The following is a 27922-nucleotide window of genomic DNA, read 5'->3' as shown; positions in this document are numbered from 1 at the left end:
GAGGTACGATTTTTGAAGTTTTCGCCATCAATATGAGAAGAAAAGTCGCAAAGGAAGGTGAAATAGGGGACAGCACCAAAACTCTGGTATAAGCGGCACTGAAGCCATGAAGTAGAGAAAATAATCAAAGGGAATTTGGGAAAAGAGGAAGCACAAAAGTGGAAAACATTTTATGGGAAAACTATTTATAAGGCATGGCGATTCGTTTCTAGCGGTGGCCGACCACCGACTGACACACATTAAATACCTCGATAAAACCAAATCGATGGGACAGCTATTACGCACGTCATAGTCAAAGTCGATAGAAACGTCATCGTTGATTCAGTCGAACCTTAGGGAAATCACAACGTTTCTCGTCATCTCCTTTCCAAGAAACGAGGGGGCTATCTGTATACGGTTAAAACCGATCCTCGATCATGAAGATCGATCGAGGATGGCATCTCAGTCAAGGGGTATCTTCATGGAGAACCCGAACGAATTCCGAGATGGGGGCGTCGAGCTCGGGGCGTCCGAATCGACCGAGGTAACATCGACCGATACAGGTCCCGAACATCGATGCCCGAAAGTGATCACCAAGCTCGAAACCAAGGTCGAGGTTCCGATCCGACACCGAGCTCGAGTCGGTATCGAGCTCACAGACAAAAAGCTGTTATAACCGCACCAAAGGAGATAATCTTGGCGGGAATTAAGGAGGAGACACACCACCATGGGTCCTCCACTAGTAATATTATTCCATTATGTTGCTATAGATAAAGTAGTGATCCTTGGCTATAAAAGGCAAGATAGATTGTAATAGAAGACATCTTCCCTGGGATTAAGAATTCATTGTGTTTATCTTTCTAAAGCTCACTAAGTATCTTTGTTCATCATTTCCTATTTTACATCATAAATACGTGTATTGTTATCATCAGATCAAAGGAATCTACTTACCCTTAGAACCATACATAAATTCAACGTTATCCGATTTTTCGGGTAAACAGATTACAATCATAATAATATGTTTCTATTTAATTTCTTTCGTTGGTTGATTTTGGAGATTATTAAAAAAGAGAGATAAGTATGATCTCTTTATGATTTTCCCCATTTATTTGTTCACGTGAAGGAAAAAATATGACCAACTTTCATAATTTGTAAAGGTAATAATTGGATCAAGTACCTTGATTAATAGTATATATATATATATATATATATATATATATATATATATATATATATATATATATATATATATATATCTTTATTTGTCAGATAATTCTTGCTTTGTAATTATAAAGCTCAATAAAAATAGAACGAAATATAGGGATGAATAAGAGTTTCTTCCTTTGTTTTGTTAGCTAAATAAAAATAACAATCCTCATTTTTTTTCCTTACACTTCTGTCTTTAACTTTTATTATCTATTTCTCAAATATAATTTTAATATTATTTATGTGTTTATTTAAAAAATATTATACTTATTGAGTTGCGAGACACGTGCATCGTGCATGCGTTAGATTTATATATTTATATTGTATTAAAAATGAAAAGGTTAAATTAGTAAAATTTCTCTTATTTAGATAAATATCTTACATATTAAATCTCTTATTTATATTCTACCCTTTTATTTTTCTGTACATATACTATCTCCTCTCCCCTCCATCATCACCATGGCCACCTTTCCTTTTTTTATCATCTCTCTCTTTCTAATTGCACTCAACTTGCTCATTTTAATTATTTTTAAAAAAATCAATATCCTTCCACGTGGACCAATAGAAGAGTGCCACGTGGATCTTTATAAAGGCTTACATAGTCCGTTAGTCAATCGTTAGTCTTAGGGATATTTTTTAGCCAAAATATAACGTTGAGAACATTTGTGATCCTATAGATAGAAGAAGGGTATTTTTAAGCCAAATCCAATAGGATAGGAGCATTTTTGGCCCTTTTCCGTTGTTCATTTTATAGGTTCAAAGAATATATTGAAACATCTTGACCTCGAGAAATAAGTCACCATATGTTGATCCATATTAATCATTTAGAGAAACTTATATTTTATTCTTTCATGTATTACTCAAAGTTTTATTTTAATAATTTTAATATTTATTTTACAAATGTACTATATGATTCAGTTTCCATGTGCGACACACGTGCGAAAAAACTAGTTATATTATAAGTGGGAAGTCCCAAAAGAAAAAGTTGAATTACCAAAATGGCCATAAGAATTTGGATGGCTTTTTTGCCCTTCCAAAATCCTAATAACTATTCTGCTTTTAAAGCACAAAAATGTAATTTTAAATAATGATTGTTGAATTTTAAGGTCTAACTTGGAGTGCCAGGAAAATTTATGATTGTTCCATCAATATTAAAAATACGTTCAATGTACACAATGTTCTTTGAGGATGTGTCTATTACTTTTTGTGGGAATTGATTATGAATTATGTGGAAATTAATAGTTCCATTTTAATACAAAAAATATAGGGGATTGAAGTGTCGGAGGTTAATTACGTTTGGAAAAAGGGGGAGACAAATAGCCAAGAATTGTTTGGATTAGTTTTTGTGGCTTTATAATCTCCTTTCATGGGAGTTCATTCATTTCTTTGCAATGATATATTTAGATAAGGGACCTTTCTATAGCAAATTCAGTATCATTATAGATATATACATGTGTTAACAAGAGTGGGACATAAAAACTAAAAAAAAAATTAAAAAAAAAAAGAGAATAGTGTGACATGGACTTTCTATAATACGATTTGATTCATCAAGAAAGAGAATAGTATGGAAAGTTAGACCTACTATGTCATAACTCATTTTCCGAAGGTAAGAATAAGAACAGGCGCTTAACCGAGAGTACTAAAAATTCTTTGGACACAGAACGAAGTTCCTGTATCTTGTACATTTTGGAAGCATGGAAATGAAAAAATCTTTTAATGCTTATGCTTGATGTTTGAGGACTTCCAGTGGTTTCCTTTTTTGCTTTTTTGATAAACATATTTGTAGGATGACTCGTGGATTCAATTTGTGTAAATGCAAAGTTAATTGTTCTCTGTCTTTTGTCTTTACGTTTTTTATCATATTTTATCAACCACTCTAATTATAGTTTTTATGTGATATTAGTATTTGATATATTGTTATTTCACATAATATCTTCACATTTTCTCAAATTTTTATATTTAAATTCTTTATTTATTTGTTATTTTTATTTATTTATTTCTAAATTTAAGTACTAGACAAAGATATTGCTGTCTAAGCTAATTATCATTTCTCTAATAAAATTAATTACTTAGACTAATTATTTGATAATCACTTTCTTGATTATCAAAAGAATAAATCGGTAACAACTTGCCAGCCGGTAATAGCCGAAGGCAAAAAAAGGGGAGATAGGGAAGAGGAGATTAAGGATAGTCACTCCACTCCATAGATAGTGCACACAGATTCTTCATTCATTTTTCATTCCTTTCGGGTCCGAAACGCGGGCTGCTAAATGCTAAGTTATTAATCTACATAAATTTCGTATCTATTTTTTGGATTATTGGGGATAAACATGGTTCTTTTTTCCTTTTCTTCTATGACATTATCCCATAAAGGGAGCCCTATTGAAAATTCTCAACTTTCAATGCTGAAGTTAGGTAAAAACCCCTAAACCCAATATCATCTCCTCCCCGGTCCTTTCCATCCTCACCCCAATAAAGTCTCTGCCACCCTCCGCCGCCAAGGTCGGCCGTGCCACCATAGAGAAGGCAGTGAGCGCCCTCCTCAAATGGAAAGAATCCCAGTCCAAAACCAGAAAGCCCAATTGCTCCCATAAGACGACTTCATCTACCTCAACCTCACTCTCAAGAAATCCCACCAAAGCCTCGTACCAACACTTTCAGAATCCCTTTCCCTAACCCTATTCACGATCCTTCCTCCTCCGAGCTCTGCCTCATCATCAATGACAGACCCAATTCCAAACTCACTTCGGACGCCGCGAAAAAGATCATCAAATCCCAAAACATACCCATCAGTAAAGTCATTAAGCTCTCGAAGCTTAAAACTAACTACAAACCCTTTGAGGCAAAAAGAAAGCTTTGTGATTATTACGACCTTTTCTTGGTCGATAGGAGGATTGTCCATTTGCTTCCTAAGCTTTTAGGGAAGCAATTTTTCAAGAAAAAGAAACTGTCTTTGCCATTGAATTTGACACACAAGAATTGGAAGGAGCAAGTGGAAAGGGCTTGTAGGTCCGGGTTGTTTTACTTGAGGACTGGGACTTGTTGTGTGATGAGGGTTGGTAAGGGTTAAATGGAGAGTGATAAAATTGTGGAGAATGTGGTGGAAGCAATAAAGGGTGTTGTTCAGGTGGTTCCCAAGAAATGGGACGGTGTGAGGAGCTTGCACTTGAGGCTTTCTGATTCTCTTGCATTGCCTTTGTATCAAGCTTTGCCTGATATCAAGCTCAAGATTGAGGGGTTTAAGGATAAACAAGCCGAAGAAGAAGTGAGTGGTAGTTTGGTTGAGGTTAAGGAGAGTGAAAAGAAAGCCGATGAGGGGTCAGGGAATAATTTAGAAGGGGAAGAAGAATAAAGGGAGGATTCATGAAGTTAGGTATATGGACTTTGACACTGGTGTAGATGAATTGGAGAGTGATGATTGTATAGGGTGAAATATGATATGACACGTGGACGTCTAAAGAGAGGACACATGGAACCCAAGACAGGAATGACCGAAGACCGAACACAGTCATTTCGCTTGTCACCGGAAAGGATAACGTTCATAAAGGTGTGTTAAATGCTCTGCGCCCGGTAGTATTTAATAGGGAATATTCTGCAGCATTAAGAGCGACGGTCCGTCACAGAGAATTTGGCATTTATGCTCACCATTACGTCTTCATCAATGACCCTCATAATTAATATTAAAGGAGAACATGATCCTAGGACTTTCTTCCCTAGATATAGCTATAAATAGTGAGCTCAGTTATCATTGTAAGGGAAACGAATTTTCTGGCTAAACCTGCACTCTATTCTATACAAAACTTTATACAATTTTACTTTCTTGCTTTTTGTTCTCATCATCGCTGTGCCCGGAAATACTGTTCCAGGAATTGTCATCTCTACTGTTTTCATTTATATTTCAAGGCTAAGTATTATATATTTTTTTAATTATTGTATTATTTCAGGATCAAATTAATTCACTTATCTAGAAACCACGTATAAATTCAACTGTACCATTTTACGGGTAAATAGTTTGGCGCCCACCGTGGGGCCTAGACAGCCGTGCAATTAAATTGATCCTTGACTTTTTTACTAACACGATTTTATTATTTTGTCTTAGAAAAAATCATTAAAAATGGCAAATAACATTGTTAATGACACGCACAACCCTGAAATTCGAGAGGATCAGCCTCATTTTGAGGATTCAATCAGTGACACCCACAATGAGGAGAATGACGTCACGCCGGTGCATGACAGGCAGTACCCACGATAGGTTCGGGATACAACTCCCGATGATGCTAATGAGGAACATGTCGTGGATGCGATGAGGGTCCTGCGAGAGCAACATGCAATCATTCTAGGCCATCTCACGCGGCAGGACCAGGTTATGACGGAACTGAAGCAGGAACTATCAGGGGTTTCGAATAATGCAAACAGACGAGATCCAATTCCTCCCGTTGTTCCCACAAACCAAACAATGCATAGAGTCGATAACAACACTCCCAAGGGTAAAGTTGGCTCCAACGGGACTGGCAGGAGTAGATCCGGTCTCAACAACGAAAATGATCCATTCAAGAATGAACTTTTACGGTTCATGAGAGAAGTGAACACCCACAAGGACCAAATCCCGGGCGCGCCACCAGTATTAAAAGGCTCGAACTCGAAGAAGTATGTTCAATTACCATACAAGCCAAGTGCGACACCCGAACTAATCCCGAAGCGGTTCAAAATGCCTGAAATTCCAAAGTATAACGGAACTTCAGACCCACAGGAGCATATTACTACCTATACAATGGCTGTGAAAGGAAATGATTTAGCTCCTCACGAAATTGAATCATTGTTGCTAAAGAAATTTGGAGAAACTCTCACGAGGGGAGCTCTAACATGGTATTCATTATTACCCAAGCATTCCATAGATTCATTCGAGATTCTCGCAGATTCTTTCATTAATTCTCATGACGGGGCCAGAAAAGTGCAAGCCCGGAAGGCCGACATATTCAGGATCGCACATGGAGAATCTAAATTATTACGGGAGTTTGTTACTCGATTCCAGAAAGAAAGAATGTTGCTCCCGGCTGTCCCGGATGAATGGGCAGCTGAAGCATTCACCAAAGGATTGAATCCAAGAAGTTCAGACGCTTCCCGGAAGCTGAAGGAGAGCGTGCTTGAGTTTAAATCAACAACTTGGGCAGATGTAAACAACCGGTATGAGTCGAAGATAAGGATCAAAGATGACCAGGTGGATTCTACATCATCGGCCAAAGGACAGGAGAAAAGCAGAGAAAAATCAAAGGATGACTAAGACGCGGATAGACGAACTTTGAGGGGCCATTTTTTGCCCTACGAGCGGACCGAAGGTCGTGGCCGAAACTTTCAGGCAGCAAACAAGTTCATCGCTGACAGAGGGACCGATCGTGATCAAAACAATAGATCACTCCAAAATAAGGAGACGTCCGGGTCTCGGTATCCCTCTTACCCCAAGTTATCGGAATATAACTTCAACGTCAGTATAGTGGAGTTGGTGTCAGCCATGAGAAACATTAAAGATGCACGATTCCCAAGACCTATGAGATTCGATTCCATCCAGAGAGATCCCAACTTATGTTGCGAGTACCATGGGACGAACAGTCACCGGACAGGGGACTGCTGACACCTCCGAGAGGAGGTGGCAACATTATTGAAGAATGGTCACCCCAAAGAATTCTTGAGTGACCGAGCTAAGAACAATTATGGTCGTAACAGAGACAATGCGGAACTTCCGAAAGTAGGAGAAGAACCCCTATGCCAAACGATCAATATGATCTTCGGGGGGGAATGAGAATAACGAGGTCACCTTTTCGGCAGCGAAAAAGACGAAAGTATCAATAAATCATAGGAAAAGACTCTGGGAAGACGATATGACTTTCACGGAGGAGGACGCATACGGATTGTTGTTGCCACACAACGATGCACTGGTAATTTCTTTAAACGTGTTAGATTTTAAGATTAAACGTGTTCTAGTAGATCGAGGAAGTTTGGCTAATATCATACAATAGAGAGTATTGGAGCAAACTAAACTCGTCGGAAGCATTATTCCGACAACAAAGATTCTCGCTGGATTCAACCTTGCAAGTGTGACGACCCGGGGAGAGGTTTTGCTGCTCACAAACGCTGAAGGAGTCATGAAAATAACTCTCTTCGAAATAGTAGATGGTGATATGGGTTACAACATTATCCTGGGAAGGCCATGGTTACACGAAATAAAAGTTGTACCATCAACATATCACCAATTACTAAAGTTTCCAACACCCGAAGGAATCAAGCAGATAAGAGGTGATCAACCGGTAGCAAGGGAGATGAATGCAATCTTAGTTTCCAGTAGCAAAGGGAAGGAACGCATGGTATAGCAATTACAGGAACCGGCACCTATTCCCGAACTAGAAGGAGTTAGCTCGAAAATAGAGATGTAAGAACAACATCAGGTGCCAAGATATTTCCAAGTTCTAGAAGAGATGAACGCAACGAAGTCCACGGCGGAGGAACTAGAGCAAGTTGCATTGTTCGAGGAATTCCTAGAAAGAAAATTCCATTTGGGGACAGGACTGCACCCGGAGCTCAGGTCTGGTTTTATTGAATTCCTTAAATTTAATGTTGATTGTTTTGCATGGTCGCACGAGGATATGAAAGGTATCCCGACGAAAATAGTCGTGCACAATCTGAGTTTGGATCCCAACATACCTCCGGTAAGGTAGAAGAAATGCCCTATTGCCGAGGCCAGGTTTATCAAAGAAGAGGTAACCCGCTTTCTTAAAATTGGTTCGGTCTGAGAGGTAAGATATCCAGACTGGCTAGCCAATGTAGTAGTAGTTCCTATGAAAAATAAATAAATTTCGCATGTGTGTAGACTATAAAGATCTTAATAAGGCATGTCCAAAAGACTCGTTCCCACTGCCAAATATCAATTAAATGATTGATGCCACGGCCGGGCACGAGTTGATGAGTTTCCTTGATGCTTATTCTGGGTACAACGAAATTACGATGAACCCGGAAGATCAGAAAAAAACTTCATTTATAACAAATTTCGGTATATATTGTTACAATGTAATACCCTTCGGGTTGAAAAGCGTCGGAGCCACTTATCAACGGCTCGTAAATAAGATAATTGAAAAGCAAATAGGAAAGACTGTGGAAGTTCATATAGATGATATGCTCGTTAAGTCTTTGAATACAGGTGACCACCTAAAGAATTTACAAGAAACATTCGACATCTTGAGGAAGCATAACATGAAACTTAACCCCGAGAAGTGCGCGTTCGGGGTCAGTTCTGGTAAGTTCTTGGGGTTTCTGGTCTCACAAAGGGGAATTGAGATAAATCCTGACAAAATCAAGGCTAGACGATATCCCGGATCAATTGTCAAACGTAAAGGAAGTCCAAAGACTCATAGGAAGGTTAGCAGCTTTGAGCAGGTTTATTTCCCAGTCGTCGGAAAAATGTCATCGCTTCTTCACGCTACTCAAAAAGAAAAATAATTTCAAATGGACACCGGAGTGCTAACAGGCTCTGAGGGACATGAAGAAGTACTTATCAAGTCCCATTGATCTCAAAATCGAAAGAAGATGAAATATTTCTAGTCTACCTCGCGGTTTCATAAGTTGCGGTAAGTGAGGTTTTAGTCCGGGAGGACGAAGGTACGCAATTTCCTATTTATTATGTTAGCAAAATTTTAACGAGAGCAGAAACTCGCTACCCACATTTGGAAAAACTGTCCTTAGCTCTCGTAGTCGCCGCTCGGAAGCTGAGACCCTACTTCCAATGTCACCCGATAGCTGTGGTGACTACTTTCCCTTTGTGGAACATCCTCCATAAACCCGAGATCTCAGTAGATTGGCCAAATGGGCCGTCGAAATGAGTGAGTTCAACATAGAATATAAACCAAGGACTGCAATTAAGTCACAAGTCTTGGATGACTTCGTGGCCGATTTCAGTCTGGGACTACTTCCTCTGGCAAGCAAGGAGGCAGTAATGGTGTCAGAACCGACATCAGGGGTATGGACCTTATTTACGGATGGAGCTTCCAACGTAAAGGGGTATGGACTCAAAATAGTCTTAATCACGCCTTTAGGGGAAACCCTAAGGCAAGTCATCAGAACGATCAATTTAACTAACAATGAAGCAGAGTATGAAGCTTTGATTGTAGGGCTCGAATTGGCCCCGGGACTTGATTTCAAGGTTATTGAAATTAAATATGACATGCAGCTGGTGGTAAATCAGGTCTGTGGGATCTTTGATACCAAAGAAGAACGTATGCAACAATACGTGGTAAAGGTCTAGGCTCTTTTGGCGCAATTTCGGTAGTGGTCAATCACTCACATCCCGAGGGACGATAATGCAAAAGCGGATGCATTAGCAAACTTAGGATCATCGACAGGAATAAAGGGATCAGAATCTGGAACGGTAGTACAAATATTGAGCTGAGTCCTGGATACGGATGATTACTATTAGGAAAATTTGACTAGTCTGGTCTGGGACTGGAGAAATGAAATAATCAACTATCTCGAGCACGGGAAGTTGCCCGAAGAACCCAAAGCATCACGGACGTTACGCGCCAAAGCTGCACGTTATAGCTTCAAGAGAGGCCAATTATATAGAAAATCCTTCCAAGGCCCGCTGGCCCGATGCTTAGGAGCATTAGAAGCTAATTATGTCATGAGAGAAGTCCATGAAGGGATATGCGGCAACCCTAGGGCGCAGATTCTTTGGTGTTGAAGTTGGTACGGGCAGGATATTACTGGCCTTGCATAGAACAAGACGCCAAAGACTTCGTACGAAAATGTAATAAGTGCCAATGTTATGCACCACTAGTACATCAACCGGCAGAACCCTTACATTCGGTTCTGTCCCCATGGTCGTTCATGAAATAGGGGATGGACATCGTCGGACCACTGCCACTGGCTTCCTAAAAGGTAAGGTTTCTTTTAATTTTGACTGACTATTTTTATAAATGGGTGGAGGCAGGTCCTTATCAGAATATCGAAGAGCGAGAAGTGGTCGATTTTCTGTGGGAAAATATAATTTGCAAGTTCGGAATATCAAAAGAGTTAGCATGCGACAATGTGCCACAATTTATCGGTGCAAAAGATACAAAATTCCTCAAAGATTTGAAGATAAAGAGGATCATATCTTCACCTTACCATCCAAGCGCAAACGGTCAAGCGGAGTCAACAAACAAAGTGATTATTCAAAACCTCAAGAAAAGGTTGGAAGCATCAAAAGGCAAATGGCCCGAAGAATTGCCCGAAGTTCTATGGGCCTACCGAACAACGGCCAAGTCAAGTTAAGGAGAAACTCCTTTTTACCTCGTGTACGATGCTGAAACCCTAATCCCAGTGAAAGTAGGTGAACCCACTTTGAGATATTTTCGGGCAAATGATGAATCGAACAACAAAGCGATGTTAATCAACTTGGAACTGCTCGAAGAATGCAGGGACTTGGTGCATGTAAGAATGGTAGCTCTAATCACGCTTCTGCGTAAGTGCTTGTGCTGAAATTTAATCGCTTCTGTAATAAGGACACATATGCGATGCTTTAGGCGATTCTGCATTACAAGATCCGCAGTTGCGGATTCACTGGACTCAATGCCAGAACTGGACAACCATTGTTTTTGTTCACTCCTACACTTCAAACTCCTCATTTCAATTCCAAAAAATCTGAAACTTTGTTGATTAATCAAAAATAACATATTAAACTATTCTTAAAAAAATCAAAAATGACTAAAAATTTAAAAACGATAGGTTGCCTCCCACCAAGCGCCGCATTTACCGTCGTGGCACGACGCCAATCACTTTACCACTTTTATCGCCACTTGGACGTTATGAATTGGGAACCTAACTTGGAATCAAGCTTGTGACCACGAGCTATAGGGGGTGGTAAGTAGATGATCAAGCCGAGCATCAATTTCTGCATTTTGCATTTATTGGCTCTCTTTTGATGAGTGTCCTTTTGTGTTCTTGAATTTTCAAATTGCAAGATGTATGGCTCTTGTCTTTCTTCTTTTCACTCCCACATCGATTCACATGGTTCAATTCCCATATCACCATACAAGCCCAACTTGCAACGTTTTCTGGATTTTGACATCCTCTTTTTCCCCTGAACTAGATTCAACTTCAACCATATTTTCAATTACACCGGTTGACTCCAGTTCTATATTTTTCTTGGCATCATCAACAAGCATAGAGTCGATTGGCGGGTGTTCAATTCTTGATTCCTCGAAATAAAGCTCACTTTCATCCTCAAAGATGGACTCTTCTTGACCTCTTTCCACACTCTCAAATTGATAGGCATAATGAGCCTCAATCAATGACTTTATTTGATCTTTCAAAGTATGGATAGTCTCATCATTTCGATGTAGTGCTTGTTTTAAGTCCTCGAGTGCCAAGACTTGCTTCTCCTTATTTTTAAGAATGGCCTCCAGCATGAGCACCATCCTCTGATTTTGAGAATTTGAGAGTTATTCTTGATTTTGATCAAGTGCTAAAGAAGGATTTTTGGCTTCAACCTCTAGGGAAGGTTCTTGGCTATCATTCACTTCCGAAACTTTTTGGACCTGTAAAGCTTCAAGAATTTCTCCTATTTGTGAGTTCAACCTTTCAACCGCCAAATGATTTTGGAGACTATTTTCCAAAAGCTCTTCCAAGGCATTTTGATCTTTGTTTCCTCCTTCAAGTAGGCATTCCAACATGAGCTTGAACTCTCCATTTTGACTGTGCTTAATTTCTTCCACTTACATATCCCTATAATTATCATCACAAAAACCAGAATCATCATAGCGGGGGTCGGGGAAAGGGAAGGACAAATAAGCACAATTATCTCGATGACCATTTTGACCATCACACTTATCACATATACTCTACTCATGGGTTTTAGATTGTGCGCACAATCCGCCCCCGGAAGAGGTTAAATAATTTTGCCATGAGTGTGGTCCACCAATAAGGACAAGGGTCATCAAAGTATGAACAACTACCATCCGACCAATTTTTATTACATGATGCTATTTTTCAAAATTAAGAAAATAAACAAGAAAAAAATCAAGAAAAATAAACAAATATAAGAAATTAATTACACAAATATTCAAAAGTTTGGACCAAAACACGTACGCTTATTTCTCAAACAACCTAAATACGCCAAATTGTTCCCCGGCAAAGGCGCCACTTTTGATGACATCCAAATTCACTACTAAAAGGTAAATGAACACGGTCTCATGCAATATAATTTAACTAACTATGAGTCGGGGTCGAATCCCACAGAGAACAATATGTAGGCGATTAGGCGTGCAAGAGAATTATCACTTATTATGCTAAGCCAAACACTTAGAAAGGTTTTGAGAAAATATTTATAACTAATTGCGAAAATGTAAACTAATCTAGAAAGCAAGTAAAATAATCAATGGCTATAAGCATGGATACATTGGGAATTACACTCAAGTAACGATCCAGTGTATTTCACGATTTTACAAATATGAGCGAGTTTATATTAATTAGCCTCAGGTAATAATTTTCTATTATCTTCTTCCGAAGACTAAAAAGACTTCCTAATTGAATTGTCCCTAAAATAATTAAGAGATTAAGCACAGCCGAATATGAATACAAGTAGTTCAATCCTATCCCTAGATAGAATCTATAAAGTGAGGGTTAACGCCTCAAGTTCTTGTTAATTAATCTTTTCCAACCCCAAATTATCTTTTCCAAAATTAATTCGAAGTAAATGGGCAAGTCCTAGGGTTAGCTAATCCCTTTGAAAATATTAAAGAACAAGAATAATTAAAGAAACAATAACTCACTTCATAATAACTAAAAATCGTTCAATACACAAGAACAACAAGGTATTTAATCCAAACTTTAAATACAAATATTCTCATAAAAAATACTCAAGTGTTGGAAAAAATACTACACACTTAGATATACAATACAAAGCAAGGAAATGAAGAAATAAACATAAATGGGTAAGAAATTCTCAACCAAAAGCTTCAAATCTTCAAGTCCCAAGTGTGTGTGCAAGAACCCTAGATCCAATACTTGTGTTCTCTAGTCAAGAGACTGAAAATAAGCCAAAGATATCCCAAATATTAGCTAGGTCGTGTATTTATGGGTTTGGAATAAAGAAAATGTGAAATGACATAAGTGTCCAGGTCTGAAGCCCGTTGACCGCACCTGCGGAAGTATCCTCGCAGGTGCGGTTCCGCAGATGTGGATTCCTACTCGTAGAAGCAAAAACTGGTAGAAGTGGCTATTCTGCAGAAGCGGCGAACTGAGCGCAAAAGCGCAACCGCAGAAGCGGTCTTTAACCCGCAGAAGCGGTTATCTAGGGCAGATGCAGTCCAGTCTTGCAAGTCTCATTCCACAAATGCGGCCGTTTTTCTCGTAGATATGAGACCGCAAATGCGGACCTGCCTACGCAGATGCGAGATGACTGGAAATATTTTCACTTCTTTTACTCTTGTTTTTGCACAATTTCACTTCATTTGATTTCAACTCTCTTCAAGGTTCATTGTACCTTAAAATCTAGCAATGCACACCATAAATCACCTCATTTTATAATTAAAGGACATAAAAACTAAGGAAAAGATATTAAGATGAATGGTAAAATTACCACTCATCAATACTCGATAGTTTTCCTGTACTTCTCTTCTAGCTGGGCATGTTTTGCCCCCATAGCAGCAAGCTCTTCGATTTTGGAGTTTAAGGCTGCCTCCAAGTTAATCACTTTTTTCCCAGTCTTTTTCTGAAGCCAAAGGCTTTAGATAGTTAGCAAGCTCCACCGGTCGGGATAGCAAGTTGCATCCGGTAGAGACCGAAAGAGTAATGTTCCTTCTCATTTGTGGATCTTCATAAGGGGAAGCATAATTTTACCCCAAATTCCCATGAACTGGGGACTGTGGAAGAGGAACACCTTCTTCATGGTCAGGCACGGCCGATGGAGGTGATCTAGCAACTACTGGTGGAAGAGTGGATGAAGATGGAAGTGATGTAGCAATTGCTGGTGTTGGTGAAGGTGGAGATGAAGCTGATGGAGTTGAAGAATGAGAAGCAGCTACATCAAATGCGGTGTCGGCTATTGGATGCTCGCCAACCAAAGATGGAAAGGACCCGGTACTCAGCCCCGCAGCAGCGGTTACCGCTATTGGGGTCCAAAAATTAGAGTTGGCATATTCTACCAAATCATATTCTCCCCAAAGTGCCGAGACATCGTCTTCAATTGGTGTAATTGTCTCAACAGGACGAGCATCATGTTCAGATGATGAGGATTGTCGCCTTCTATGTAAAGAAGCTCCATCATCAACAGCTTCTTCATCATCATCAATCATCACAATGTCTATGATAGGCCCGTAAAGAGGATCGGTCATCATTGCCACCGGAGATGACTCGGGGGCATCAGTTTTTGCCCTTTTATTCTGTTCCCTGGCCGCGGAGGAAGGTCTTCTGTTTGGTTGCTTATCCTCCGGCCAAGGACTCCGTAAAGATGTTTTTGCGCCGGAAACAGGCCCGGAGATACCTGTTCGAGTAAGTAATTCCTGAAGCAACCTCGTTGCATCAGCACGATCAGCCAAAACATCCTTTTCGGGGACAGCAACAAAGCCCGCAGGTAGACCTAATTTCATGAACAAGTCATAAGGGTTCAACCAAGTTCTTCATAATGGAAGCAAGGTAAATTAAATTTACTATGATTTTTGGCCTTCCACCCGTATTTAAGGGCCAGTTCTTTCCATAAATGAGTTTTGGGTGTTGTGATGTCCAAGTTCTTTTGAACCCACCTGTCCAAACCTTCCACCACCGGTGGGATCCATCGAGTTGCTAAAATGTGTGAAGGGTGAAGAGTTAATACAACCACAAAGGAATATCTAGTAAAATGAAATACAAAAAAAAAACTTACGAGTGCTGTTCCAAGCGACCGAAAAGGATGATGCCGTTGTCGGAATGATGTCGTTGGTGGCAACTACAACGAACCATTCCATCCACCCATGGTCGTTGTCATCATCCATGCTAGACAGCAAATCATGGTGGCCACGCTTGCAAAGGTTTATCATTCCCCCGCAGAAGCTTTTGGGGGAATAGAGATTCATCATATGAGCTAAGGTTAGCTCCTCTCCAGTTTCCTGGCACAAGCATCGAAGACAGGCGACTGTCCTCTACACTGAAGGACTTACCTGTGCTAAACACACTTGGTAGCGAAGGCAAAACTCTGCAATCACGGAATCAAGCTCTCCACTCAAAGAAAATGCACCCAAAGTAAAGGGATACGGGTAAAAGTATGTAAAACCTTCCTTGGGAAGGGTCGCTCGCTCCTATAGATCAAGAGCAGTGATATCCAACTCATGGCAGCGACAGTCTTCCTTCATAGCAGGAATACTGGAAGGACGAATGGAAGAAGGGTACTTACTAACAGCCCATGTACGAGGGTTAGCAATAGGAAATTTCTCTTCAAGGTCCTTTGTGGTACTGAGTTTTCTTGGGATGATGGAACCCACCATTGGAGGAACAGAGTCCTCGATTTTGTTCTTTGTAGAACCAGCACGCTTAGAGGAAGAATCCATTGGAAAAGAAGAAGGAAAAGGTTTTGTGTTTGAAAAGAACTAGAGAAAGAATGGAAAACAAAGATGTAAATCAGGAGCTCGAGAAATTATGAAACGCAAAGGAAAAGAATGTGGCGTATAGGTAAACTTTTAGCGAATAAATTCATGGCCATGATTACATCGATAATCGGTAAAAGGTATGTTGAATCATGGGATGACGCATGTTTGGGGCATTAAATGTGGAGAGACGTGCGTCTAATCAACTGTCATGAACTTTCAGAGGGAGTTATAGTAATTCCCGCCAAAAAGGTATTTCTACCAATTTCCCGATAACACAAAGTTATGGCATCGAAAAGTAGGGGGACTATCTGTATAGGGTAAAATATGATATGACATGTGGATGTCTAAAGAGAGGACATGTGGAACCCAAGACAGGAATGAGCGAAGATCGAACGCAACCATTCCGCTTGTCACCGGAAAGGATAACTTTCATAAAGGTGTGTTAAATACTCTGTCTGGTAGCATTTAATAGGGAATATTCTTGAGCATTAAGAGCGACGGTCTGTTACAGAGAATTTGGCATTTATGTTCTTCGTTATGTCTTCATCAATGACTCTCATAATTAACATTACATGAGGACGTGATCCCAGGACTTTTATCCCTAAACATAGCTATAAATAGTGAGCTCAGTTATCATTGTAGGGGACACGAATTTTCTGGCTAAACCTACACTCTATCTATACAAAGCTTTATACAATTTTACTTTCCTACTTTTTGATCTCATCATCGCTGTGCCCGGAAACACTGTTCCAGGAATTGTCATCTCTGCTATTTTCATCTATATTTCAAGGCTAAGTATTATACATTTATTCAATTATTGTATTATTTCAGGATCAAATTAATTCACTTGTCTAGAAACCAAGTATAAATTCAACAGTACTGTTTTACGGGTAAACAATAATTGTTTATCCGTAAAATAGTACAGTTAAATTTATACGTGATATTTAGACAAGTGAACTAATTTGATCCTGAAATAATATAATAATTGAAGAAATACGCAGTACTTAGCCTTGTAATGTAGATGAAATAGCAAAGATAGTGATTTCGTGAACACGATTTCCGAACACAGCAATGATGGGATCAAAAAGCAAGAGAGTAAAATTGTATGAAGCTTTATATAAAATATAATATATGTTCTTGCAAGAAATTTCGTATCCTTTACAATGGTAACTGAGCTCACTATTTATAGCTATGCCTAGGGGAAAAGGTCCTAGGATCATGCCCTCATTTAATACCAATTATGAGGGTCATTGATTGAGATTCAACGTTGAGAATAAATGCCAAATTCTCTGTAACAGACTGTCGCTCTTAATGCCGTAGAATATTCCTTAGTAAATGCTACCGGGCACAAAGCTTTTAATACACTTTTATGAACGTTATCTGTTCCGGTGATAGCGTAGTGGTTGTGTTCGGTCCTCAACCATCCCATCTTGAATTCCACGTGTCCTCTTTTTATTCAGCCACGTGTCATATCATATTTTACCCTATACAGATAGTCCCCCTGCTTTCCGGTGACATAACTTTGTGTTATCGGGAAGTTGGTAGAAATACCTTTTTGGAGAGAATTACTATAACTCCCTCTGAAGGTCTCTGGCAGTTGATTAGACACACGTCTCTCCGCATTTAATGCCCCGAACACGCATCATCCCATGATTCAGCACGGCTTTAGCCGATTATCAAGGTAATCATGGCCATGAATTTAGCCGCCAGAATTTTACTTATACGCAACTTTCTTTTCCTTTACGCTTCGCAATTGCTTGAGTTTCTGATGTGCATCCTTGTTTTCCATCCTTTTCCTAATTTTCTTCAAACACAAATTCTTTACCTTCTTATTTTCCAATGGCTTCTTCTTCCAAACGTGGTGGTGCTTCAAAGAATAAGAACAAAACCGAGGACTCCATTCCTCCAACAGTGAATTCCATCATCCCAAGGAGGCTTAGTACTTCGAAGGATTTTGAAGAGAAATTCCCTACTGCTAACCCTCGTACATGGGTTGTTAGTAGGTATCCTTCTTCCATTCGTCCTTCCAATATCCCTGCTGTGAGGGAGGATTGCCGCTGCAATGAGTTGGAAATCATTGCTTCTGATCTATCAGAGCGAGTGACCCTTCCCAAGGAAGGTTTTACATACTTTTTCACGTATCCCTTTACTTTGGGTGCATTTTCCTTGAGCGGAGAGCTTGATTCTGTGATTGTGGAGTTTTGCCTTCGCTACTATGTGAGTTTGACATAGGTAAGTCCTTCAGTGTAGAGGACGATCGCCTACCTCCGATGCTTGTGCCAAGAAACTGGAGAGGAGCTAACCTTAGCTCATGTGATGAATCTCTATTCCCCCAAAATCCTCCACGGGGGTATGATAAACCTTTGCAAGCGTGGCCACCATGCTTTGTTGTCTAGCATGGATGATGACAACGATCGTGGGTGGATGGAGCGGTTCGTTGCAGTTGCAACCAATGACATTATTCCGACAATGGCTTCATCCTTTCCGGTTGCTTGGAACCGCAATCGTAAGTTCTTTGTATAATATTCTTATTACTTGATATTATTTTATGGCCGTATCATCTCTTCACCCTCTGCATGTTTCAGCAACTCGATGGCTCCCACCGGTGGTGGAAGGTTTGAACCGGTGGGTTCAGAAGATTATGGACGTTACAACGCCCGAAACTCATTTGTGGAAAGAACTAGCCCTTAAGTACGGGTGGAAGTCCAAAAATCATGGTAACTCTAATTTATCTTGCTTCCATTTTTGTATATGAAAAACTTGGTTGAACCCTTCTGACTTTTCATGGAATTAGGTCTACCTGCAGGCTCTGTTGCTATCCCCGAGGAGGACGTTCTGGCTGATCCTGCTGATACAGCGAGGCTGCTTCAGGAAGCACTTACTCGAACATGTATCTTCGGGCCTGTTTCGGATGCAAATATTTCTTTACGGAGTCCCCGGCCGGAGGATAAACAAACAAAGAGAAGACGCTCCTCTGTGGCCGGGGAAAAGAATAAAAGGGCAAAGACGGATCCCCCTGAATCATCTCTGGTGGCGATGATGACTTGTCCTCCTTCTGGGCCGGTCGTAGACACCGTGATGATTGACTATGATGAAAGAGCTTTTTTACACAGAAGGCGACGATCCTCATCATCTCAAAATGATGCTCAACCTGTTGAGATAGTTGCACCAACTAAAGACGACGTCTCAGTACTTTGGGGAGAATCTGATTTAGTAGAATATGCCAACTCCTACTTCCAGGCCCCAATTATTGTAACCGGTGCTGCGAGGCTGAGTACCAGCACTGCATTGGATGCAGCTGCTTCTCACTCTTCAACTCCATCAGCTCTATCTCCACCTTCACCAACACCAGCACTTGCTACATCACTTCCATCTTCATCCACTCTTCCACCAGCAGTTGCTATATCACCTCCATCGGTCGCACCTGACCGTGAAGAAGGTGTTCCTCTTCCACAGTCCCCAGTTCATAGGAATTTGGGGCAAAATTATGCCGCCCTTTCTGAAGATCCACAAAAGAGGAGGAATGTTACTCTTTCGGTCTCTACCAGGTGAAACTTGTTGTCCCGGCCAGTGGAGCTTGCTAATTATCTAAAGCCTTTGGCTTCAGAAAAGGATTGAGAAAAGATTCAGGTACTCTCGGGAGAGTGCTTGTTGAACAATGCCATGCACAATTCCGCACCGGTACGTTCCTTCCTTCCTCTATTATTTCTTTTACTTTGAACAAATGTATTCTAAATTTTACCTCTTCTTATTTTATAGGCCAACTTTCTTGCTTCTGAGGGCCTTCAAAGGTTGATTCGTGAGAAGGAAGAGCTTACTTCTGAATGGGATCAGCTTTTGGCGGAACGATACCAAATTGTTCTCCACCTCTCGGAATTGGAAATCAGAGCTGCTTAGGCCGTTATTTTGGAGGCTCATTTGCAGCAAAGCGAACAAGAAGTGGTAACCCTCAGCTAAGAAAATGGACCGTTGAGGGTTAGATTTGATGAGGCAACGGCCAAATGGGCAGAAGTCCAGAATGTCATTCTTGTTGCAACCGACTGCGAGGCTGCCTTCGCTGAAAGAGTGATTGACTTGGAAGCAGCCTTGAACTCCAAAAGTGAAGAACTTCTTGTCGTGGAGGCGAAACATGCCCAGCTAGAATAGAAGTATAGGAAAACTATCGAGCATAATAGGTTCTTTAGTTCAATTATCTGTGAGCTCGATATCAGCCTCCAATCTGCTAGATCTGCCAGGGAAAACCTTTCCTCCAAGGTCACTCAACTCGAAGAAGAACTTAAGCACCAAGCAGCTTCCCTCATTGTTGAAAAAACTTATTCCATGTATAGCATTAGGAGAAAAACCTTGGAAGAGGCCAAAGCTGGTATCATCGATGTTGATGCCAAAATTTCTAAGGCCCGAGATCTTGAGTTGGCTGCAAAAAATGGACTCCTGGTGCAGTTTGATACTCCAGGTTCTTCCGATTTCAATTTCGAGTTTTCAGAAACTGAAGAAGGATTGGAAGGCGATGAGGCCGAAGGCCAAACTGGGGAAAGCGTTGAGCCATCGGCGAAACCAACTACTCTTTCCGGCAGTGCGGATACTTTTCTTCCTCCTGGACCCAGAGACGCTGCAGTTTAGCTTTTCCTTTCTTTTATCATTTTGTACTTGTAACGTTTTGGCCCATTCTTGTAAATAAAGACATACGTTTTGTTCAAATATTGGTTGAGTCTTACTTTCATTTAAGTATCCATGCAAGCTTTTAACTTTTGCATTTGCTCAAGTATTCCGCGCATGTTGTTCAATTCATGCTTTACTATGTATAGTCTCGGATGCCTTTTCTTCGAAGCATTTCGGTTCTGAGTATTATCCCTTTTACGTGAGGGTTTTCATGAATCTTTGTGCAAGTTTTTCTTTTACGTGAAAGTTTCTATGAATATTTGCGCAAGTTTGCTTTTTGCGTCCTTTTCATATGCGACTTCGGGTGTATTTTTCCCCGATGATATTTTGGATTCCGGGCATTGATTCTTCCGGAACCAACCCTTTAACGAGAGGGTTTATATAACAGAGGGCCCTCTTATGTTTACGATGCTCTTGAAGAGAACGTCTCATGTTTATTACAGCACTAACATTTGAAGTACTGGTTTAACTTTCAAATGACAAAATCAACTCATCGCTCAGACATGAAACAAGATAAAAGAAAAAGTATTTCATTTTTGTTCCTTCTATTTTCAGAAATTACATAAGCATATTGCTATGCAGAAAAGAAATTGCCATTACTTGTGGCTATCTTGTACAACTTATTTCCGATCCCGATGATGCATTTTGTTTCTGAATTTTCGTTCCCGGTTGACGTGGTAGTCATTGTTGTCGTATCCTCATATCATCCCCCCCCCTCAGTATTTTAATGCGAAGAATGTGAATTGGAACACTAGAAGTCTTGTATCCTCAAAGGTCCCACCAATGAATTGCTAGGTAATCCTTCACTCGGCAACATATCTTGTTTCCCCTTAGGAATCCATGCTACAGAGCGAAAGAATACCTAACAGTCCTCTGGTGGTTTGTGCTCGTGAATGGTCAGGTAACATCTGTTCGATAGCAAACTTAACTTCCTTATGGGAATTTGCTATCAAACCAAAGATTACCCAATAGTCCCCAAGTGGAAGTTTGTTCGTTTGCCTTGATATCATAGGTCTTATTGCTGTTGTCTTTGTAGTATGATTTCTATCGCTGCCTCGTTAAAAACCTTGCCAGAAAAATCCAGTCGGGACAAAAACTAAACGAAGGGAAAAATAGTGTAGCACATACTTTCAGTTTGAATATTGTTCATCAGCAATAATATCTTTTGAGGTGTGCAACATTCCAGTTGCTGGGCATCTTGTCCCCATTCTGGTTGTCCAACTCGTATGAACCTTTCCCAGTGATAGCTGAAATCCGGTAGGGACCTTCCAACATTGGGCCTAGTTTTCCCGCGTTGAGCTCCCGGGTATTTTGTATTACTTTCCTTAGAACCAAGTCTCCTACTTTAATAAAACGGAAATTGGCTCTTCAATTGTAATATCGCTCCATCCTCTGCTTTTGAGCTTCCATTCTTACATGCGCCAAGTCCCTGCGTCCCTCGAGCAGTTCCAAGTTGACTAGCATTGCTTCGTTATTCGATTCTCCATTTGTCTGAGAATATCTCAAAGTGGGTTCGCCTACTTCAACGGGGATTAAGACTTTAGCACCGTATACGAGGGAAAAAGTAGTTTCTCATGTACTTGATTTGGCCGTTGTTCGGTAGGCCCATAGAACTCTGGGCAACACTTCGGGCCATTTGCCTTTTACTGCTTCTAGCCTTTTCTTGAGGTTTTGAATGATCAATTTGTTTGTTGACTCCGCTTGACCGTTTGCGCTCGGATGATAAGGCGAAGATGTGATTCTCTTTATTTTCAAGTCTTCGGGGAACTTTGTAACTTTTGCACTGATAAATTTTGGCCTATTGTCGCATGTTATCTCTTTTGGCATTCCGAACCTGCAAATTATATTTTCCAACAGGAAATAGACCACTCCCCGTTCTCTGATCTTCTAATAAGAACATGCTTCCACCTATTTAGATAAATAATCGGCCAAAATTAAAAGAAAACTTACATTTTCGGGAGCCGGTGGCAGCGGTCCGACGAAGAAACCTTACCTTTCCGGGAGCCGGTGGCAGCAGTCTGACAATGTCCATCAGTCAATGTACAAGTGATGTGTAGAATTGGCACTTATCACATTTTCGTACGAAATCTTTGGCGTCTTGTTCCATGCGAGGCTAGTAATATCCTGCTCGTATCAATTTTAGCACCAAAGACTCTGCGCCTGAGTGATTTTCGCATATCCCTTTCGTGGATTTCTCTCATGACATAGTCAGCTTCTAATGCTCCTAAACACCGAGCCAGCAGACCTTGGAAATATTTTCTATATAATTGGCCTTTCCTAAAGTTATAACGTGCAGTTTTGGTGCGCAACGCTCGTAAAGCTTTGGGATCGTCGGGCAACTTTTCGTGCTCGAGGTAGTTGATTATTTCGTTCCTCCAGTCCCAGACGAGACTAGCCAAATTCACCTCGTAGTAACCATCCATATCAAGGACTGAGCTCATCAGTTGTACCATCATTCCGGACTCCGATCCTTTTATTTCTGTCGATGAACCTATGTTTGCTAATGCATTCGCTTCTGCATTATCCTCTCTCGGGATAAGAGTTATTGACCACTCATGGAATCGTGCCAAAATATCTTGTACCTTTACCATGTATTGTTGCATACTTCTTTGGTATCAAAGATCCCGTAAACCTGATTTACCACCAGCTGTGAGTCGTATTTGATTTCTATAACCTCGGAATCAAGTTCTCCGGCCAATTTGAGCCCTACAATCAAAGCTTCATACTATGCTTCATTGTTAGTTAAAGGGATCGTGTTGATGGCTTGCCTTAAGGTTTCCCCTGAAGGCCTGATTAAAACTATTCTGAGCCCGGACCTTTTTACGTTCGAGGCTCCATCCGTAAATAAGGTCCAAACCCCTAATGCCGATTTCGACACCATGACTTCCTCCTTGGTTGCCAAAGGTAGCAGTCCTAGACTAAAATCGGCCGCGAAGTCAGCAAAGACTTGTGACTTAATTGCAGTCCTTGGTTTATATTCTATGTCGAATTCACTCATTTCGATGGCCCAATTGGCTAATCTGCCTGAGATCAGGTTTATGAAGGATGTTCCGCAAAGGGAAAGTAGTCACCACAACTATTGGGTGGTAATGGAAATAGGGCCTCAGCTTTCGAGGAGCGACTACGAGAGCTAAGGCCAATTTTTCCAAATGTGGGTAGTGAGTTTCTGCTCCCGTTAAAATTTTGCTAACGTAATAAATAGGAAACTGCATACCTTCGTCCTCCCGAACTAAAATCGCACTTACCGCAAATTCTGAAACCGCGAGGTAGACTAGCAATGTTTTGCCTTCTTTTGGTTTCTAGAGCAATTGAGGGCTTGATAAGTACTTCTTCAGGTCCCTCAAAGCGTGTTGGCACTCCGACGTCCATTCGAAATTGTTCTTCTTTTTTAGCAATGTAAAGAAGCGATGACACTTTTCTGACGACCGGGAAATGAACCTGATCAAAGTTGCTAACCTTTTTGTGAGTCTTTGGACTTCCTTCATGTTTGATAATTGATCTGGGATATCGTCTATGGCCTTGATTTTGTCAAGGTTTACCTCTTCTTTGACGAATTTATTCCTGGCCTCAGCAATAGGGCGCTTCTTCTATCGTACCAGTGGTACGTTGGGATCCAAACACAGCTTGTGTACGGCTATTTCTGTCAGGATACCTGTCATATCCTCGTGCGACCATGCAAAACAATCAATGTTAATTTTAAGGAATTCAATAAAACCAGACCTGAGCTCGGGATGCAGCCATGCCCCCAAGTGAAATTTTCTTTCTAAGAATTCTTCAAATAATGCCACTTTCTCTAGTTCCTCTGTCGTGGATTTCGTTGCGTCCGTTTCTTCCGGAACTTGGAAATATCTCGGCACCTGATATTGTTTTGAAGATTCTGCCCCTGGAATAACCTCTTCTAACTAGGGAGTAGGCATCGGTTCCTGTAATTGCTATGTTGTGCGCTCCTTCCCTTTGCTACTAGAAACTGAGATTACATTCATCTTCCTCGCTGCCGGTTGGTCACCTCTTATCTGCTTGATTCCTTCGGGTGTCGGAAACTTCAGCAATTGGTGATACGTCAAAGGTACAACTTTCATCTCATGTAACCATGGCCTTCCTAAGATGATTTTGTATCCCATATCACCATCCACTACTTCGAAGAGAGTTGTTTTCATTACTCCTTCAGCAACGATCTCTCCCCGGGTCATCACGCTCGCAAGGTTGAATCCAGCGAGAAGTTTTGTCGCCGGAATAATGCGTCCGGTGAGTTTAGCTTGTTCCAATACTCTCCACTGTATAATATTAGCCGAACTTCCTGGATCCATTAGAACACGCTTAATTTTAAAATCTAACACATTTAATGAGATTACCAGTGCGTCATTGTGTGGTAATAGCAATCCGTTTGTGTCTTCCTCTGTGAAAGTGATATCGTCCTCCCGGAGTATTATACTATGAGTTATCGATACTTTAGTCTTCTTTGCCGCCGAAAAGGTGACCCCGTTAATCTCGTTCCCCCTAAAGATCATGTTGATCATTTGGCGTGGGGTTTCTTATCCTGCTTTCGAGGATTTCGTGTTGTCTCTGTTGTGACTGTAATTGTTCTTAGCTCGATCACTCAAGAATTCTCGGAGATGACCATTCTTCAATAGCATTGCCACCTCCTCCCGAAGATGTCGGCAGTCCTTTTTCCGGTGACCGTTTGTCCCGTGGTATTCGCACCATAAATTAGGATCCCTCTGGCTGGAATCGTACCTCATAGGTCTTGGGAATCGTGTTTCTTTAATGCTCCTCATGGCTGACACTAGTTCCACTACACTGACGTTGAAGTTATATTCTGATAAGCTGGGGTAAGAAAGATCTTGATACCCCGACGTTTGTTTATCTTGAAGTGATATATTGCTTCGACCACGATCAGTCCCTCCGTCAATGGTAAACTTGTTTGTTGCTCGAACATTTCTGCCACGGCCTTCGGTACGCTCGTAGGGTAAAAACTGACCCCTCGAAGTCCGCCTATCTGCGTCGTAGTCATCCTTTAGTTTTTCTCTATTCTTCTCCCGTCCTTTGGCTAATGATGTAGAACTGACTTGTTTATCTTCGATCCTTATCTTTGACTCGTACCGGTTATGAATATCTGCCCAGGTTGTTGTTTGAAAGTCAAACAGGCTCTCCTTCAGCTTCCGGGAAGCGTCTGAACCTCTCGGATTCAATCCTTTGGTGAATGCTTCAGCTGTCCATTCATCCGGGACGGCCGGGAGTAACATTCTTTCTTTCTGGAACCGGGTGACAAACTCTCGTAACAATTCTAATTCTCCTTGTGCGATTTTGAATATGTCGGCCTTCCGGGCTTGCACCTTTCTGGCCGCGATGTGAGCTTTAATGAAAGAATTCGCGAACATCTCAAAGAAATCTATGGAATGCTCGGGCAGTAATGAATACCACGTTAGGGCTCCCCTCGTGAGAGTTTCGCCGAATTTCTTTAGCAACACAAATTCAATTTCGTGAGGAGCTAGATCGTTTCCTTTCACCGCCGTTGTGTAAGTGGTAATATATTCCTGTGGGTCTGAAGTTCCATCATACTTTGGAACTTCATGCATTTTGAAATGCTTCGGGATCAGTGCCAGTGCCGCACTTGGCTTGTACGGTAATTGAACATACTTCTTCGAGTTTGGGCCTTTCAATACTGGTGGTGCGCCGGGGATTTGATCCATGCGAGCGTTCACTTACCATGAATCATTCTCGTTATTAAGACCTGATCTGCTCCCCCCAGCCCCATCGGAGAAAACTTAACCCTTGGGAGTGTTGTTATCAATTCTTTGTGTTGTTTGGTCTGTGAGAACAACAGAAGGAATCGGATCGTGCCTCTTCGCATTATTCGAAGCACCTGATAGCACCTATTTCAGTTCCGTCATAACCTGATCCTGCCGCGTGAGATGGCCTAGAATGATTGCATGTTGCTCTTGCAGGATCCTCACAGCATTCGCTACTTGCTGCTCGTCAGCATCATCGGTAATTCTTTCCCAAACCTATCGAAGGTACCGTCTGTCATGCACCGGTGTGGCGTCATTCCCCTCATTGCGGGTGTCATTGATTGAGTCATCGAAATGAGGTTGATCCCCTCGAATTTTGGGGTTGTGTGCATCGTTAACAGTGTTATCTGCCATTTTTATGATTTTTACTAAGACAAAAATAGTCAAACACGTTAGTAAAAGAGGCAAGGATCAATTTAATTGCACGGCTGTCTAGGCCCCACGGTGGGTGCCAAACTGTTTACCGGTAAAACGGTGCAGTTAAATTTATACGTAGTTTCTAGATAAGTGAACTAATTTGATCCTAAAATAATATAATAATCGAAAAAATACGCAGTACATAGCCTTGGAATGTAGATAAAATAGCAAAGATAGTGATTCCGTGAACACGGTTTCTGAACACAGCAATGATGGGATCAAAAAGCAAGAGAGTGAAATTGTATAAAGTTTTATATAGAATATAATATATGTTCTTGCCAGAAATTTCGTGTCATTTATAATGGTAACTGAACTCACTATTTATAGTTATGCCTAAGGAAAAAGGTCCTAGGATCATGCCCTCCTTTAATACCAATTATGAGGGTCATTGATTGAGATGTAATATTGAGCATAAATGTCAAATTCTCTGTAACGAATTTAATGTTGTAGAATATTCCTTAATAAATACTACCGGGCGCAAAGTTTTTAATACACTTTTATGAACGTTATCAATTTCGGCGACAAGCATAGTGGTTGCGTTCGGTCCTGAATCATCCCATCTTGGATTCCATGTGTCCTACGTGTCATATCATATTTTACCATATACAATAGATGATGATGATGATGATGTTGGTAATATGGCAGAAAATGTTGGCAATGATGCTGAAGAGGACAACAGTGATGAAGATATCGAGGAGAATGAGGATGATGGAGTTGAGAAAACAAAGAAGGGGAAAACTGAGAAGGATGCTGAGAAGAAAGCCAAAAAGTTGAAAAATACTGAGAAGCGTGGTGATGTTCTGAGTGAGTTGAATGGTGAGAAGAAAGCCAAGAAGTTGAAAAGTGCTCAGAAACAGAAGAAGAGTAAATTGTCTTTGAAAGATGGAAAGAAGAGACTAGTGAGGTTGGGAAAAAACTGAAAGATGGGTCGGCAAAGAGTAAGAGATGCAAGATAAGAGCATAAGAATAATCAATTAGGAGTCTTTCTGATACCACACTCCTACTAACCTGGAGTATTCAACAGGGCATCACCTAAGCTTCAGCTGATTCCTTCTATCCTGAAGTCTTCAGCAGGCATTGCCCTCAGACTGTTTCTTGGGTCTCCTGTTTTACTTTTGGTATTTATTTTGTTATCAATTTTGATTTTGAAGGAATCCGTAGTTCAAATACTGACCTGCTGTGAGGAGCTGCTCTTCTATGTTAATCAAAGATATGTTATTTTATTTAAAGCTCTAATCTTTTTCAAAAAAAAAAAAATGCTGAAGTTAGGTCGAATAGGGGGTTGGA

At 40.8% G+C, this 27922-nt stretch overlaps 1 protein-coding gene and 1 pseudogene across 2 annotated transcripts in view; both read left to right on the top strand.

Annotated features, from left to right (window-relative positions):
- Window positions 1-27922, top strand: part of LOC107764229 (small ribosomal subunit protein uS2) — a 160230-nt gene that overhangs the window by 80729 nt on the left and 51579 nt on the right. The gene's annotated exons all lie outside the window — the stretch shown is intronic.
- Window positions 33-27775, top strand: LOC107769923 (putative ribosome biogenesis protein C8F11.04; annotated as a pseudogene).

Source organism: Nicotiana tabacum, chromosome 22 (assembly GCF_000715075.1).
Source record: "Nicotiana tabacum cultivar K326 chromosome 22, ASM71507v2, whole genome shotgun sequence".
NCBI classification, from domain to species: Eukaryota; Viridiplantae; Streptophyta; class Magnoliopsida; order Solanales; family Solanaceae; genus Nicotiana; species Nicotiana tabacum.
Note: the sequence above shows the minus strand (reverse complement) of the source record. Positions and strands in the feature narration are given on the sequence as shown.